General features: G+C 43.2%; 1 long non-coding RNA gene across 1 annotated transcript in view; it reads left to right on the top strand.

The window, feature by feature from the left end:
• Positions 1–10,412: 10,412 nt before the first annotated feature.
• LOC141146177 (uncharacterized) overlaps positions 10,413–14,204 on the top strand; it is a 104,326-nt gene continuing 100,534 nt past the window's right edge. The window contains exon 1 of the long non-coding RNA XR_012244749.1: positions 10,413–10,619. This is a non-coding gene — a long non-coding RNA (uncharacterized lncRNA). The remainder of the gene's footprint in view (positions 10,620–14,204) is intronic.

The raw sequence follows: 14,204 nt of genomic DNA, 5'->3' as shown, positions 1-14,204 counted from the left end.
TGAGGTCATGTCCCCGTGTTCTTAAACTTGGCTCCATATTGAAAATCCTGCCCTCCTGAACCTTATTCACCCCCTTTATGAGTTTGAAGGTTGTCATATCCATCCTTTCCCTTCTTTCCTCCAGACTGTAAGTTCCTGAAGTCTCTCCTGATATGTTTCATCCCTCAGACCTTTCACCATTTAGTTGTCCATCTCTAGATTCATTCTATCTTATCAATATCTTCTTGCATGTGAGGTCTCCAGAACTGAACAAACTGAGTTTGACTTACTAAAGGCAAACCGGTGTTCACTTTGCAACTGATTTTTCCCTTAACTTAGTGAATGTGGTGAAATGCGCTTTACAAAGGAAACCCAACCAGGCAACGAAAATGTAAAAAAAAACCCACATTTTTTTCTTGCATATGATTGAATGATGGAAGGCTGCAGAGCTTCACCTCATTTACTAAGCTAAGGTTAAATTCCCTTGCAAAGTGATCGGCCTATTTGGCTTTAGTAAACCAAACCCAGTAACTCTAACCAAAACGGCTTTTTAGTAAAAGGGGGAAAAAATGTACTCAAGCTGAATTAAAGCCAGAGTATCAAAACTGTGTTTCATTTTTGGATGGAGTGGAAACGGGTTAAAACCAATGTCCATATTTGTTTCTGTCAGTAATAGCAGATTTTCCAAAAAAGTAAGCATAAAAAGACAAAACTTTTTAAAACATTTCTGGATACTGTAGGAAATGGTTAAAATGTCTGCCATTTTTAGATTTCTTTTCACTTCCTATACTATAGACACAATAGGAAATGAGAGGAAATTTCTTCAGAGAAATGGAAATCTACTCTTAAACATGGAAGACCTCCCATGGAACTTTAGGCTGGGTTCACACCATTGCGATTTGGATGCGGGTCCCCCAATAATGGAGCACAACTCCTTCCATTAACACTAATGATGGGGCACATTTCCTTCCATTAACACCAACGTTGGGGCACAATTCCTCCCATTGACACCAATGATGGGGAACAATTCCTTTCATTAGCACCAATGATGGGGCACAATTCTTTCCATTGACATCAAAGATAGAGCGCTGTTTACTCCCACTGGACACCAGAACATTTTCTGTTCTAAATGGCCCTAGTCCAACCACCTTCTGTCTGAAGGACAGTAATCTGGCCCTTTGTTTGGAAAGTTTGAAGACCCCCTGTACTAGAGTGGTTGGAGACTGAAGTCATGCTATAGGAGACCATCAGAGACTAGGCAAATGTTGCAAGAGACCACTGGACTTTACTACAGTTATGGAAACCTTTACAAATCAGTGCTCCCTGTACTGACTGGCGGGGGTAAGGGCTGCACTACAAGCATCGGAGGGCCACAGGTTGGACACCAGGGAGTTAGAAGAATCTTATAAAAAATGATATATAGAATGAATGTCCAACACAGATCTGCCCCTACTCAACATTGCAACAATGTAAATGTCATCAAGTCAATGTAGGTGTATGGAGAGTAATGTTGGTTCCAATTATATCGTTTTTTTACTCAAAATTACGATACAAGCTGGGAAATACCACTGTCCAATATAGAATAATCAAAAAAAGGTTCTTGTATATGCGAGTCCATTCTGTGCTGGATAAATATGGCCTTTAGATTCACTTCTTCTGGTTGGATTAGTAATTTGACAACGAAGATAAACTATCAAAGTGTTTTATGGGAATATTGACCATGAATCTTATAAGACAGTCACGGTTCGTGTCCCCAAAACATCTGACCGTATCATCTTTGTAATATCAACTTTACAGAAAAAAGAAGCAATGTAATATGAGGACCTACCTAATCTATCCAATGGATTTGTATCCAATCAGGCAGGCCCTTACACTACATCATGGGTGCTCAACCGGTGGCCTTCCAGCTGTTGTGGAAGTCCCATGAGGCACTGCAAAGCTGATGCCTACAAGCATGACTCCCAAAGGCAGAGGCATGATGGGCATTATAGTTTAGCAACAGCTGGAGGGCCACAAGTTGAGTACCCATGCACTATATAGTTGTTGGTAGATCTAAAGCAGATTTTACAATCAGATTCCCGCACGTGGTCAGCTTTAGGGTCACCAAACATGTTACAATTTGACCATACAAACTTTGCCCAATCAACTTTAGATTTACCAGAACTATATAAGAACCTACCTAATCTACCCAATCAATTTGTATCTAATCAGGCCGGCCCTTACACTAGATAATTGTTGGTGGATCTAAAAGTCATTGCAGATTGTAACAAATGTGTTGATTCTTAATGTGAGTATTCTCAGTTCACCATCACACAAGAACAAGAAATATCGATGGCTAATGTGACAATCCTGACACTATTAGGTTCCATGCACACTGGACTTAAAAACGTTGATTCTACAGGCATTTGGCGTTTTTTTCACCTGCCTCTAGAAGCACTTCTATTGTGTTCTATGTGTCTTTGCACATTATGACTACTACAGGCGTTTTCTGTCAGAGACGTTCAGAGGCAGGAAAAAAACCTTCTCTATCGCGTTTTCTGGAGAAGTTTAGGAGCTGTAAAAACATCAATCTCTCCTAAACTCCTCTTATCTCTTCTGAACGTCAAGTTTCAACGTTTTTTATTAAAAAAAAAGGTATGTTGTTGTACATCATTTCCTGGCTTTTGCAGAGGGGCGTGTAGTGTAAAAAATGCTTGTAAACAAAATGCTTTTAAACTCTCATAGACTCACCTAAACTTTGTACAATATGCTTTCAATTTGTGTCTTTTAGGGTTATCAGTCTCATGACACATATGAAAGTGACTTCCCATTTCTTGCCTGGAGGAGTCTCACTTCTCAATCTGAACCCTGTTTACAGTGATTAGCACATGATAGAAGCCTTAAGTAACCCATCAGGCCCCCATTGTTCTCCTGATATGTCCCACCAACCCTTCATCCCCCGTGTGACTCCAACCTTCATCTACATCTCAACAGCCCCAACAATGGTGAGCGATCTCAGTGTACATTACACCCTTCCAAACATCACAACCTCCCATTGTCAGGAGACACGAGCCCAGGAATTCCCACTACAAGGAATACACCCGCAGGAATCTTTCTAAAGATGGAAATTGTTATTTCGTTACAAATCTCATATATAAGAAAAATGTACATTTCTCTTGTTATAACCTATAAATTGTCAGCAATATATATTCTATGTGTGAAGAAAACTCAATAGCTGCCCTCATGTTGTAAACGCTGCACAAACTGTTGGCGCTATATAAATCCTGTATAATAATAATAATAATAATAATAATAATAATAGATGTTATTAAACAAATACAATATAGAGAAGAACATTAGTGGAGCTCACCGCTAATCATCTGAATGAAATTAAATCACTAATAAGCTATCAATCTCCCAATCATATACAGGGGTCTCCGAACTTTTCAGTACAAGAGACAATATCCACGGCCCCAAAAATGTATTATATCTAATAAACATAAGTTCTAGGCTGTGTTTACATATATGCAAAGTGAATGTGTTTGAAACCGCATCCAATTCGCTCTCGATGGAGCCGGTACACACATTTCTGGGGCTGACGAGGTGGTGTTTCAAAAAGGGTCCTGTGCATTTCTGGGTCTGGTTCAGGTGCAAATTCAGCAGTGAAGGTCAGGCACTGATGTTGGACGAGAAGGCCTGGCTCGCAGTCTCCACTCTAATGCCCCGTACACACAGTCGGATTTTCCGATGGAAAATGTTTGATTGGAGCTTGTTGTCGGAAAATCCAACCGTGTGTAGGCTCCATCGGACATTTTCCATTGGAATTTCCGACACACAAAATTTGAGATCTGGATCTCAAATTTTCCAATAACAAAATCCATTGTCGGAAATTCCCATCGTGTGTACACAATTCCGACGCACAAAGTTCCACGCATGTTCGGAACCAAGCAGAAGAGCTGCACCAGCTATTTAACTTCATTTTTCTCAGCTTGTCGTACGTGTTGTACATCACCGCGTTCTTGACGTTTGGAATTTCCGACAACATTTGTGTGACCGTGTGTGTGCAAGACAAGTTTGAGCCAACATCCGTCAGAAAAAAAACATGGATTTTGTTGTTGGAATGTGCGATCGCGTGTACGTGGCATTATTCATCCCAAAGGTATTCTGTCGGGTTGAGGTCAGGACTCTGTGCAGGCCAGTCAAGTTCCTCCACCCCAAACTCGCTCATCCATGTCTTTATGGACCTTGCTTTGTGCACTGGTCCAAATCATTTGGTGGAGGGGGGATTATGGTGTGGGGGTTGTTTTTCAGGGGTTGGGCTTGTCCCCTTAGTTCCAGTGAAGGGAACTCTTACGGTGTCAGCATACCAAGACATTTTGGACAATTTCATGCTCCCAACTTTGTGGGGATAGTTTGGGGATTACCCCTTCCTGTTCCAACATGACTGCACACCAGTGCACAAAGCAAGGTCCATAAAGACATGGATGAGCGAGTTTGGGGTGTAGGAACTTGACTGGCCTGCACAGAGTCCTGACCTCAACCCGCTAGAACACCTTTGGGATGAATTAGAGCAGAGACTGTGAGCCAGGCATTCTCATCCAACATCAATACCAGACCTTACAAATGCACTTTTGGAAGAATGGTCAAACATTCCTATAGACACACTCCTAAACCTTGTGGACGGCCTTCCCAGAAGAGTTGAAGCTGTTATAGCTGCAAATCGTGGGCCAACTCAATATCGTGTTTCCCCGAAAATAAGACCTACCCTGAAAATAAGACCTAGTTGAAAATGCTTGTGAAATCCTATAATCTACTCTATTACAGTAGTATATAATGTACGATGTGTGTGCTTCTGTAATATAATTGCAGGGAAAAGAGCTCCGGTGGGTCACAGAAGAGCACATTGTACATTATATACTACTTTAATAGAGTGGAATATAGGATTTACAAGCATTTTAACTTGGTTCACACTGGGAATTCCTGTCAGGCAGGGAGAGAGGGAGAGAAGACAGCACATTACATGATAAGACCTACCCCGAAAATAAGCCCTACTGTGTCTTTTGTTGGCAAAATTAATATAAGACCCGGGCTTATTTTCGGGGAAACACGGTATTGAACCCTACGGACTAAGACTGGGATGCCATTAAAGTTCATGTGTGTGTGTAAAGGCAGGCGTCCCAATACTTTTGCTCATATAGTGTATTTGTGGCTGTGGATTGCAGTCCGATGTCCTGTGCATTTCGGTTCACCGGTTCAGGTGTGATACAGGTGCAAATTTTTCCCTGAATTTGCACCTGAACCGGACCCAAAAATGCACAAGACCCTTTTCAAAACCACACTGAAGCCACCACCGGACATGTGTGTACCGGCTCCATTGAAAGCCGGTCACACTCACATGTTATGCGAATTGGATACGGTTAAAAACGCATCCAATTGGCATATATGTGAACCCAGCCTTAGAGTATATACACTTACTCCCATGATTTACTCCACCCGAATCCACCCATAATTTTATATTCTCAAAGCAGAGAGATTGAAAGGATCACTTTTCCTAAAGTAGCGATTTTGTTCTTCGGCCCTTTTTAGCATTCTATCCTTTTTTGACCATTTTTCTTGCTTTCTTTCACTTTTCCAGTTTTATAATATTAAAGTATAACTATATCCAAAAAGGGAAATTCTTCCTCATAAATCTCTATTACAAATAAATGAAAGTGGCAGCCTTAGGACCTCCCCCCCTGTAGGCTGACAACGCCCTTTGCAGAGTTGTCACCACCGCACCTTTGGACTGCTCATCACTGCTGATAACCCTCCTCCTCACTGCCCATCAGTGCAGGACACGTATCTAATGGGGCACCCTGTGCCTGGAAGAAGGGATTGAGCTTGGATCCTTTCCTCCTGAAGGTTGACAACGCTATTCTTTTAAAGTGATTTTTCATGCAGCGTTGTCATGACAGGAGCCACTGTAACCACTTGGACTGTTGTCACTGCTGATAACCTTCCTCCTCACTGCCGATCAGTGCAGGACAAGTATCCAATGAGGTGCCCTGTGTCTGGAAGGAGGGATCTAGCCTGGATCCTTCCTCCTGCAAGTTGATAATGCTGTTGGGTCTAAAGTGATGCTTGTGCAGCGTTGTCACCACAGGGGTCACTGTAACCACTTGGACTGCTTGTCACCCTTGTCCTCATTGCCCATCAATTCAGAACAAGTTTCCTATGGGGTGCCTATGTCTGGAAGAAGGGATCTAGCTTAGATCCAGTTTAGATCCTTAAATCCAGCATTGTCACCACAGGAGCCACTATAACCCAGTGTCATCTTAATAGCATCATGGGCCCCTGGGAAAAGTAATGCATTGCTGCCCCAACAATGAAGATGGTGATCTGCGGTGTGCTACATGTGCCGTGGCAAACAGTGGGTGTGGCTAAATTATGCTACATATTGGGCGCGGCTTTTTAGGCTGATTAGAACTTTTAGTTTGATTTTGACCTATTTTTTTAAACCATTTTAAAAAAAAAAATAATTGCTTACATTTTTTTCATAAGGCTGTTGTCTTGCTGGTGAGATATCAGGGGTGTAAACAGACCCCGGAAGTCTTACTTTTGATACAATGAAAGGGACAGAGGAAACATATTTCCCAGTTGGGAATGAGTTGGTGCCGGGAACTAAAGGGATCTTGGGGGACTCTGAGTGAGCAAAAGGGAATGAAAAGGCTCTAAGGCAGGGGTAGTCAACCTTAGACAGATGGAGATCTACTTGAACAACACTGATGAGGTGAAAGATCACCGGGCACAGTGTCCTGTTGTTGGGGCCGGTTCACACCAGAACATGGTGCCAGTGCATGCACTACTTTTTGTGCAGTCTGATGCGATTTGCAGGCAGGGCTGGATTTACATCTCAGGAGCCTATAGGCAGGGAATTCTGAAGCACCCCACCAAACAAAAATAAAAAGACAGTAAGCAGGGTTAAGAAGTGCATGATACTCAGAATGCAGGGTTAAGCAGTGCGTTATGCTCAAAATGTAGTGTTAAGGCTTGTGTTGCGCTCAGAATGCAGGGTTAAGTAGTGCATTGCACTGAGAATGCAGGATTAAGGAGGGTGTGGCTCTCAGAATGCAGGGATCAGGAGTACGTTGCTCTCAGAATGCAGGGATCAGGAGTGCTTGCTCTCAGAATGGTAGTGTGTTATGCACAGAATGCAGGGATCGGGAGTGTGTCATGCTCAGAATGCAGGGATCAGGAGTGTGTTATGCTCAGAATACAGGGATCGGGAGTGTGTTACGCTATGGGCAGTTTAAATAGCTGCAGAAAATGTGTTAGGCTGCAGGACAGTTGGAAGAGATAAAAAGTGAGCAGGCATAGAAAGGGTGCAAGACAGTCCACACGTTCATCTGTCTTGCACAGTGGCAGTGCGTCCATAAGGGACCCTCTCTCCAGCCACCCCTTCTATGACCAATGGATAGATTGATGCATTGCATCAATCTATCCATGGCCACGGATGCCACCCCCTATTCAGGCGCCTGGCCCCTTTTCGGGCGCTGGGCACCTGAATTACAGTGGCGGGGGGTATTTTTGAAGCACATGATTGGAGCCATAGGCTCTAATAGGCATCAAAAAAGGTGACCACTGCTTGGCGCTTGCAGTTTACCCAGGTGTGTTAGAACAGCGAATTAATATTCGCTGTCCTAACACTGAACCGCCTCTCCGCCAATCAGGTGCTTGGGTCTGTTACCTGGCTGAAATGATAGGCACTGTGATTGGACCCCAGACGGGAGGAGAGGATGGGAAGAGACACATGAAGGCACTGCTCGGAGCACACCGCTCACCGCCATCACCCGCTGCCCCACCAAGACAGGGTAAGTGCCGGGCAGACGGTGAGCGGGGGGGTCACAGCGGTGCCATTGTATGGCACAGTGCCAGCATTCGATGGGCACAGTGGCAGCATGCGATGGGCACAGTGGCAGCATGCGATGGGCACAGTGGCAGCATTTGATGGGCACAGTGGCAGCGTTTGATGGCACAGTGGCAGCATTTGATGGGCACAGTGGCAGCATTTGATGGCACAGTGGCAGCATTTGATGGGCACAGTGGCAGCGTTTGATGGGCACAGTGGCAGCTTTTGATGGGCACAGTGGCAGCATTTGATGGGCACAGTGGCAGCGTTTGGGCACAGTGGCAGCGTTTGGGCACAGTGGCTGCGTTTGGGCACAGTGGCTGCAATTAATGTTTTTTTTTCAGTATTTTTCAGTTTGTTTGTGCCCCCAAAAATTATGAGCACAAGCTGCCACTGGTCTTGCACCCTTTCTATCTCTTCCAAATGCCCAGAGCTGAGAGCTGAGGCTCCAGTGTTGTTTATAATGCAGATTTATGGAAAGGAGAGGGCATAGAGTTATCAGGGGAGAGGGGAGGAGGATTGGATCATGTGAAAGTGTTCAACTTACAGCAAACTGAAAGTGTAGATAAAGGGAGAAGCAGAGGGTGACCTGTTTGTAGCAGAAATAATTGAAAGAAACTCATCTGGAAAGAAGGTAGAGTGAGCCATGGCAGGTGAGTAAGTGAAGAGGAGAGGGATTAATGTGTTGCAATCAGTAGGAGAGATAAGGCAAAGCTGGGGGAGTATTTGCGCCCCAGTGCCAGCAGCATCTCTCTAGGTCTGGGCCCATCCTGATGGGGCCCCATGTGCACCTGGGGCCCCTGGGCAGTACCCAGGTGTGCCCACTGTATAAGACTGCCCTGCTATAACCACTTGGGCTGCTTGTCAGCCTTGTCCTTACTGCCCATCAGTGCAGAACAAGCTTCCTATGGGGTGCCTTTGTCTGGAAGAAGGGATCTAGCTTAGATCTTTAGATCCAGCATTCTCACCACAGGAGCCACTGTAACCACTTGGACTGCTTGTCACCCTTGTCCACACTGCCCATAAGTGCAGAACAAGTTTCCTATGGGGCTCCTATGTCTGTAAGAAGGGACCTAGCTTAGATCCTTTCTCCTGGCTCCGGCAGATGTCTTCCCACATAGAGGAAGATAATATAAAAAAAATAAATAAGGGCATTGAATCCTCAGAAAGCTAATTTTTGGCCATAGAAAAACTGTAATTATAGAAAAAAATAGCAGCAAAGAACCAAGGAGTACTTCACATGGCGGTGTTGGCTTGGAAGAAATATGAAAAAGCTTCTAATGCTTCCTACAGATGACAAGGTAGAGGCCAAACAATTGTTCCACCAAATACTCATGGTATAAAAAAATAAAGCCAGTGTCTATATGTGGGGGAGCCTAGCTGATATCGCCATCTGGAAAGAACCCCACTGGCTGATTGACTCTCCCCAATCCGATCCAAGCAAAGATGTCCAGAAATGTCATATCAATCCCTGAGCTGATCATGGTTGGCTAGATAGGAGGAACGTTCTTTGATAGACACCTTTTGTTGAATAAAAGGGAACATATTTTTTTAGCTTTGGATGGAGTGGGGAAGAGTTAGACTCCCTGTTGATTATTTTAGCTATCTGTGCCGAGGAAATTCACTCCGTTATTAGTCCCGGTGACCATTGTCAGTGATGGAAATGATAAAGATAATAAAAACACCCCCGGAATTCCCTCAATTAAAATACCTCCTCGTCTAAAATATAAGGACATCTTCATAGATACCCAAAGCTCACCAAAAGGTCACATGAAGAAGATCACTATAGTATGATATGTGGTACTTTATTATTAAATAAGTAAGGTAAAAAATGGACACAAAAGAATCCAAAAACCCACTTCCAATGTCAATGTTGTCAAATCAACTTGCCCTTGCATCCCATCTCTTACTAGTTCCAGCAAAACAAGTGCTAATGGCTACTGTTCTACACAAGTCCTTATTCCCCCGTCCTTCATCCCCCCTGTGGCTTCACCCCAGGAGGTTAAAGTTGACTTTCCCTATGTAAATGTTTTCCTAATAATAATGGCCAATTGTAAAGCCCAAGACTTGCATGTACAACTGTCAATATGGCACAACAAAGCCCACAGCTCACAAATGTTTCCTTTTGTAATAAGCTATTGAGCAACTCACAGTAAATATCTAAGCTATTTGTTATAGCCAAGGCAGGGCCACTTTACAAACTCCATGAAATATATTGTAGTTACAGGACACCTAAGTACAAAGACATCAGACATACCCTTGAAGATTGTTTATCTACTTGAGGACAAAGTCTTTTCTGGCACTTTTTTATTTACGTTTTTATTTTAAGTTTAAATCAGTATTTTTTGCTAGAAAATGACTTCTAACCCTCGAATGTTTTATATATATATATATTTATTTATTTAGCAGAGACTCTAGGGAATATCAATATCAATCTGCATACACGGTCGTGTCTCCCTCCATAACACAGAGGCAGTGTGAACACTGTGAAGACACAGCACGGCTCGGCCATCCATCCGTATGTCCCCCCCTCCCCCCTCACTGACACCCTTGTCAGCACCAGACTGTTTTCCCTCCTCCCTACGGGATTGCTACAGGTATCTGCCAGGAATACTGAACTGCATTAGATTGTGTTGTGCTCAGTCATCTCCACTCCTGCCTGTCTGGATCTGATGGAGTGTCAGCCACACTGGAACTGCTGTGACCTACAGTCCCACACCATCATCTTCTCAGCCCAGATTATGGACCTGAATACTACTCCTCTTTCCTTCATGTGAGTGGATATTATTGTTTTAATAAATTGATTTACGATATATACTCAGAGGCGCCCCTATTCCATGTTTTTTGTTTTTTTTTTTACTCCTAGGGAATGAAATGGCGATCATTGCAATTTTTTATGTTACACGGTATTTGCGCAGCGTTTTTTCAAACGCATTTTTAAAAAAAATACACTTTAATGAAAAAAAAACACAATATATACCCTCTTTTTTTGCAAAATATGAAAGATGATGTTACGCCGAGTAAATAGATACCTAACATGTCACTCTTTAAAGTTGCGCACGCTCATGGAATGGCAACAAACTATGGTATGTAAAAATCTCCATGGGCGACGCTTTTTACAGGTTTTTACAGGTTACCGGCGACATTTTTTACAGGTCACTTGTTTAGAGCTACAGAGGAGATCTAGCGCTTGGATTATTGCTCTCACTCTAACGTTCACAGGGATATCTCACATGTGTGGTGCGAACACCGTTTACATATGCCTATACAACCTATGAATGCGTTCGCTTCTGTGCGCGAACACGGAAGGATGGGGGAACTTTACTTTTTTTATCTTATTTGTTTTATTTTTTATTTCAATTTTTTATCATGTTTATTTCTATTACCAGGAATGTAAACATTGCAAACATAAACACATTGTTAGGGTTGCACCAATACCACTTTTTTAAGAGTAGAAGTACCAATAGTTTTTTTCAAGTACTCGCCGATACCGATTACCGTTTTTTTCACAGTGGCACTAAAAGGCAGCTCTGATTGGCATAACTGATGGGCACAGATTGGCCTCACTGCAACTTTTAAATATTATAAAATAGAAATTAATAACATTTCATACCGCACTCAATAAACCAAATCACGTGATATAAATTACTCATATAAACATATGCATGTGACAAATGATATAAATGAACTTTGTGTAGCGCTGGTAGATTTGCGATCTACCATCTGATAGGTAAATTTAGTAACTTGTTCGTTAGGGAAGTTAGAATTTGCCTCTGTTCCAGCTTGGCTGACGTTGCGGGTATTTCCATACTGAGCCGGTGGGTGTCACTGTTACCACTGGCTAGTGTTGGAAAGGCAACGTGTCAAAGCGTATGGGTGCTCCTCTGTCCCGGAGATGACTTGGTGGAGGTGGTCCTCCGAGTTGCATTCTGGGAGAGGGTATTTATGGGACAGATGCCATATTTTGGGGTTCGTTTTACAGCCACCCGCTGGCCCTCCTGGCCGACAGGTATGCATTAGAGTGCTACCTTGTGGTCCTCCGTTCCGGAGGCCCGTGTCGCTGCGGCGCATGGGTGAGCAAAGAAGCTTGTCTGGGGCCTACCACAGCAGCCTAGGAATGATCCTGAGCTGTCTATCCAGAGTGAAGAAGCTGGACAACCGAGAAGATCCCAGGGGAGGACCCATCATGGAAGGATTATGCAGAGTGTTGGTCTGGAGAGGGGCCTGGTGACTCGGTTGGAGGACGTATCCTAAAGTAATTTTACAGCATAGTGTTGCCGGGTTTGGCTTAAAGGTTCAAGCACTGTGACTGACATTCACCACAAAACCAATACATCCTGTGGCAGAGGATCGTACGGGTTCATCCCAAGCAAGTCTGTGGCAGAGACTTTTGTTCGTGCCACATACTGGCTGCTAGGCAAGTGAGAGAGGCCTATCCAGGCGGGCAAAGAGTGTGTCCCACAAGGGGAGCGCATTCTACTATAATCTTCAACTCTATAGGACATTTGTCAAGAATCCTACAGAAAGGTATTTGAGCTTTCCCTGCAGTTTCCTTTCTGCCTCTTTCCTTCTACTTCCTTTGTTAATTGTTCAATAAAGCATTGAAAACGTACTCAAGTGTTGGTGCGTGTATTGTCCGGAGGTAAACTCAACGGAACCCTAGACCCGGTGCCGGTGAAACAGAGGGAAGGAGAGTGAAGGTAACAAGCCCGCTTAAACCAGCAGCTCCACCAAGGGTTATTGCTACATTTGTAAATACAACAATGAAATTATAACGAAATTATAATAAACCACCACCAAATGATTCTTCAATCCAGTGAACGGTGAAAATACAATTCTGGGAATGGGAAAGGTGCCGTCCTCCACCAATCTAGGCAAACATCCTACTCACCGGATAGATCTGACACTCATGATAGGTGTCAAATAAGCAGAGAATGTATATCACGATGTCCCCACCCAGTGTAGGCGTCTCTCCCCAATGATATGGCCACTACGAGATTTGTAGATCAGAAAAAGAAAGAAAAGCTCCTCATAGTGTAGCTTGTAGCTGTTTATTTGAAAAATGTACTCATTCCATTAAAAACACATAAAATGGAGCCGGTACGCCAAGTTGCAATCCACCTGCGCTCCAACCACAATGGTGGAAGTGACGTATCACGTACATAATCTGAAGCGTTTTGTCAGCACGTCTGATGTCTTCAGTACATTGTTCAAATAAATGGCTTCAAGATACACTATGAGCGGCTTTTCTTTCTTTTTCTGCATATGTTTATGTTCTGCATATGTTTAATATGAGTAATTTATATCCCATAGTTTGGTTTATTGAGCACGGAATGAAATTTATTAATTTCTATTTTCACATTTGACCTTATGGTTACACTACGGGCTGCTCACTTTAATTATTTAATTGATTTTTACATTTTAATTTTATTTTGTTGGTACCAGAGTGCGCGGCTAAGAGGCTATACCTTTTTTTAACAATTTTAAATATAAATAATTTTTCCAAGACAAACATGCTGGTGTTCCATCAGGATCGGCGACCCGTTAGATAAGGTAACAAAAGTGATGTTCCGTCAGAACACTGCGACCTCCATCTTGGTACCCTGTACTCAGCCGCAGTAAGCCTGCAGTCAGAAGGCAGCAGTGGATATCTTGTTACACCCAGCCAAGTCTTGAATTTCAGACTTATTTTAGCAGTAAACTGAGCTTATATGGTTCAAATACAGTATTTTATAACCCGTGAGATTATTTTGATGTTGAATTTTAAAAGCAGCGGTGTTCTGCCAGATTACCAAACCTGTCAGATCAGCAGGCTTGCCGCTGCTTTTCAAATTCAATATCAAAACATGTCTCATGGATTTTAAAATACTGTATTTCACTATATGAGCAGGGTGCACCAAGATGGTCACTGCGGTGTTCTGATAGAACGTCACTTCTGTTACCAAATCTGACGGGTCGCCGATTCTGATGGAACACCAGCATATTTGTCTTAGGAAAACATAGCGGCTGCACCCCTGCCCGAGACCAGCTTACCTGCCAGCTGCCAGTGTGTTAAATGTTGACGCTGACTCCCTCTGTCTTCTCTTTGCCCACAGACTTCCGGGAATGAGCAAGTGACGCTGTTCTATCATAATAGCGCTACCCATCTGATCGTGTTACGGAAGTGATGTTCCGACCAAAAAATACTTACTGCGCATGCTCTATGCGTTCCAACATGCATTCTATGGCGCTATGCGTTCCAAACACTTTATGATCTGACGTGTAGCGGCAAGCTGATAAAACATCTCAGCATTTAAATAAAGGAATTGTCAAAAACTGTCTCTTTTCATTTTTAACATTTTTGACAGTTTTTTTGTGA

Source organism: Aquarana catesbeiana, linkage group LG05 (assembly GCF_042186555.1).
Source record: "Aquarana catesbeiana isolate 2022-GZ linkage group LG05, ASM4218655v1, whole genome shotgun sequence".
Classification (NCBI taxonomy): Eukaryota; Metazoa; Chordata; class Amphibia; order Anura; family Ranidae; genus Aquarana; species Aquarana catesbeiana.
The sequence above is the reverse complement of the archived record's forward strand: the minus strand, read 5'-3'. Positions and strand labels throughout refer to the sequence as shown.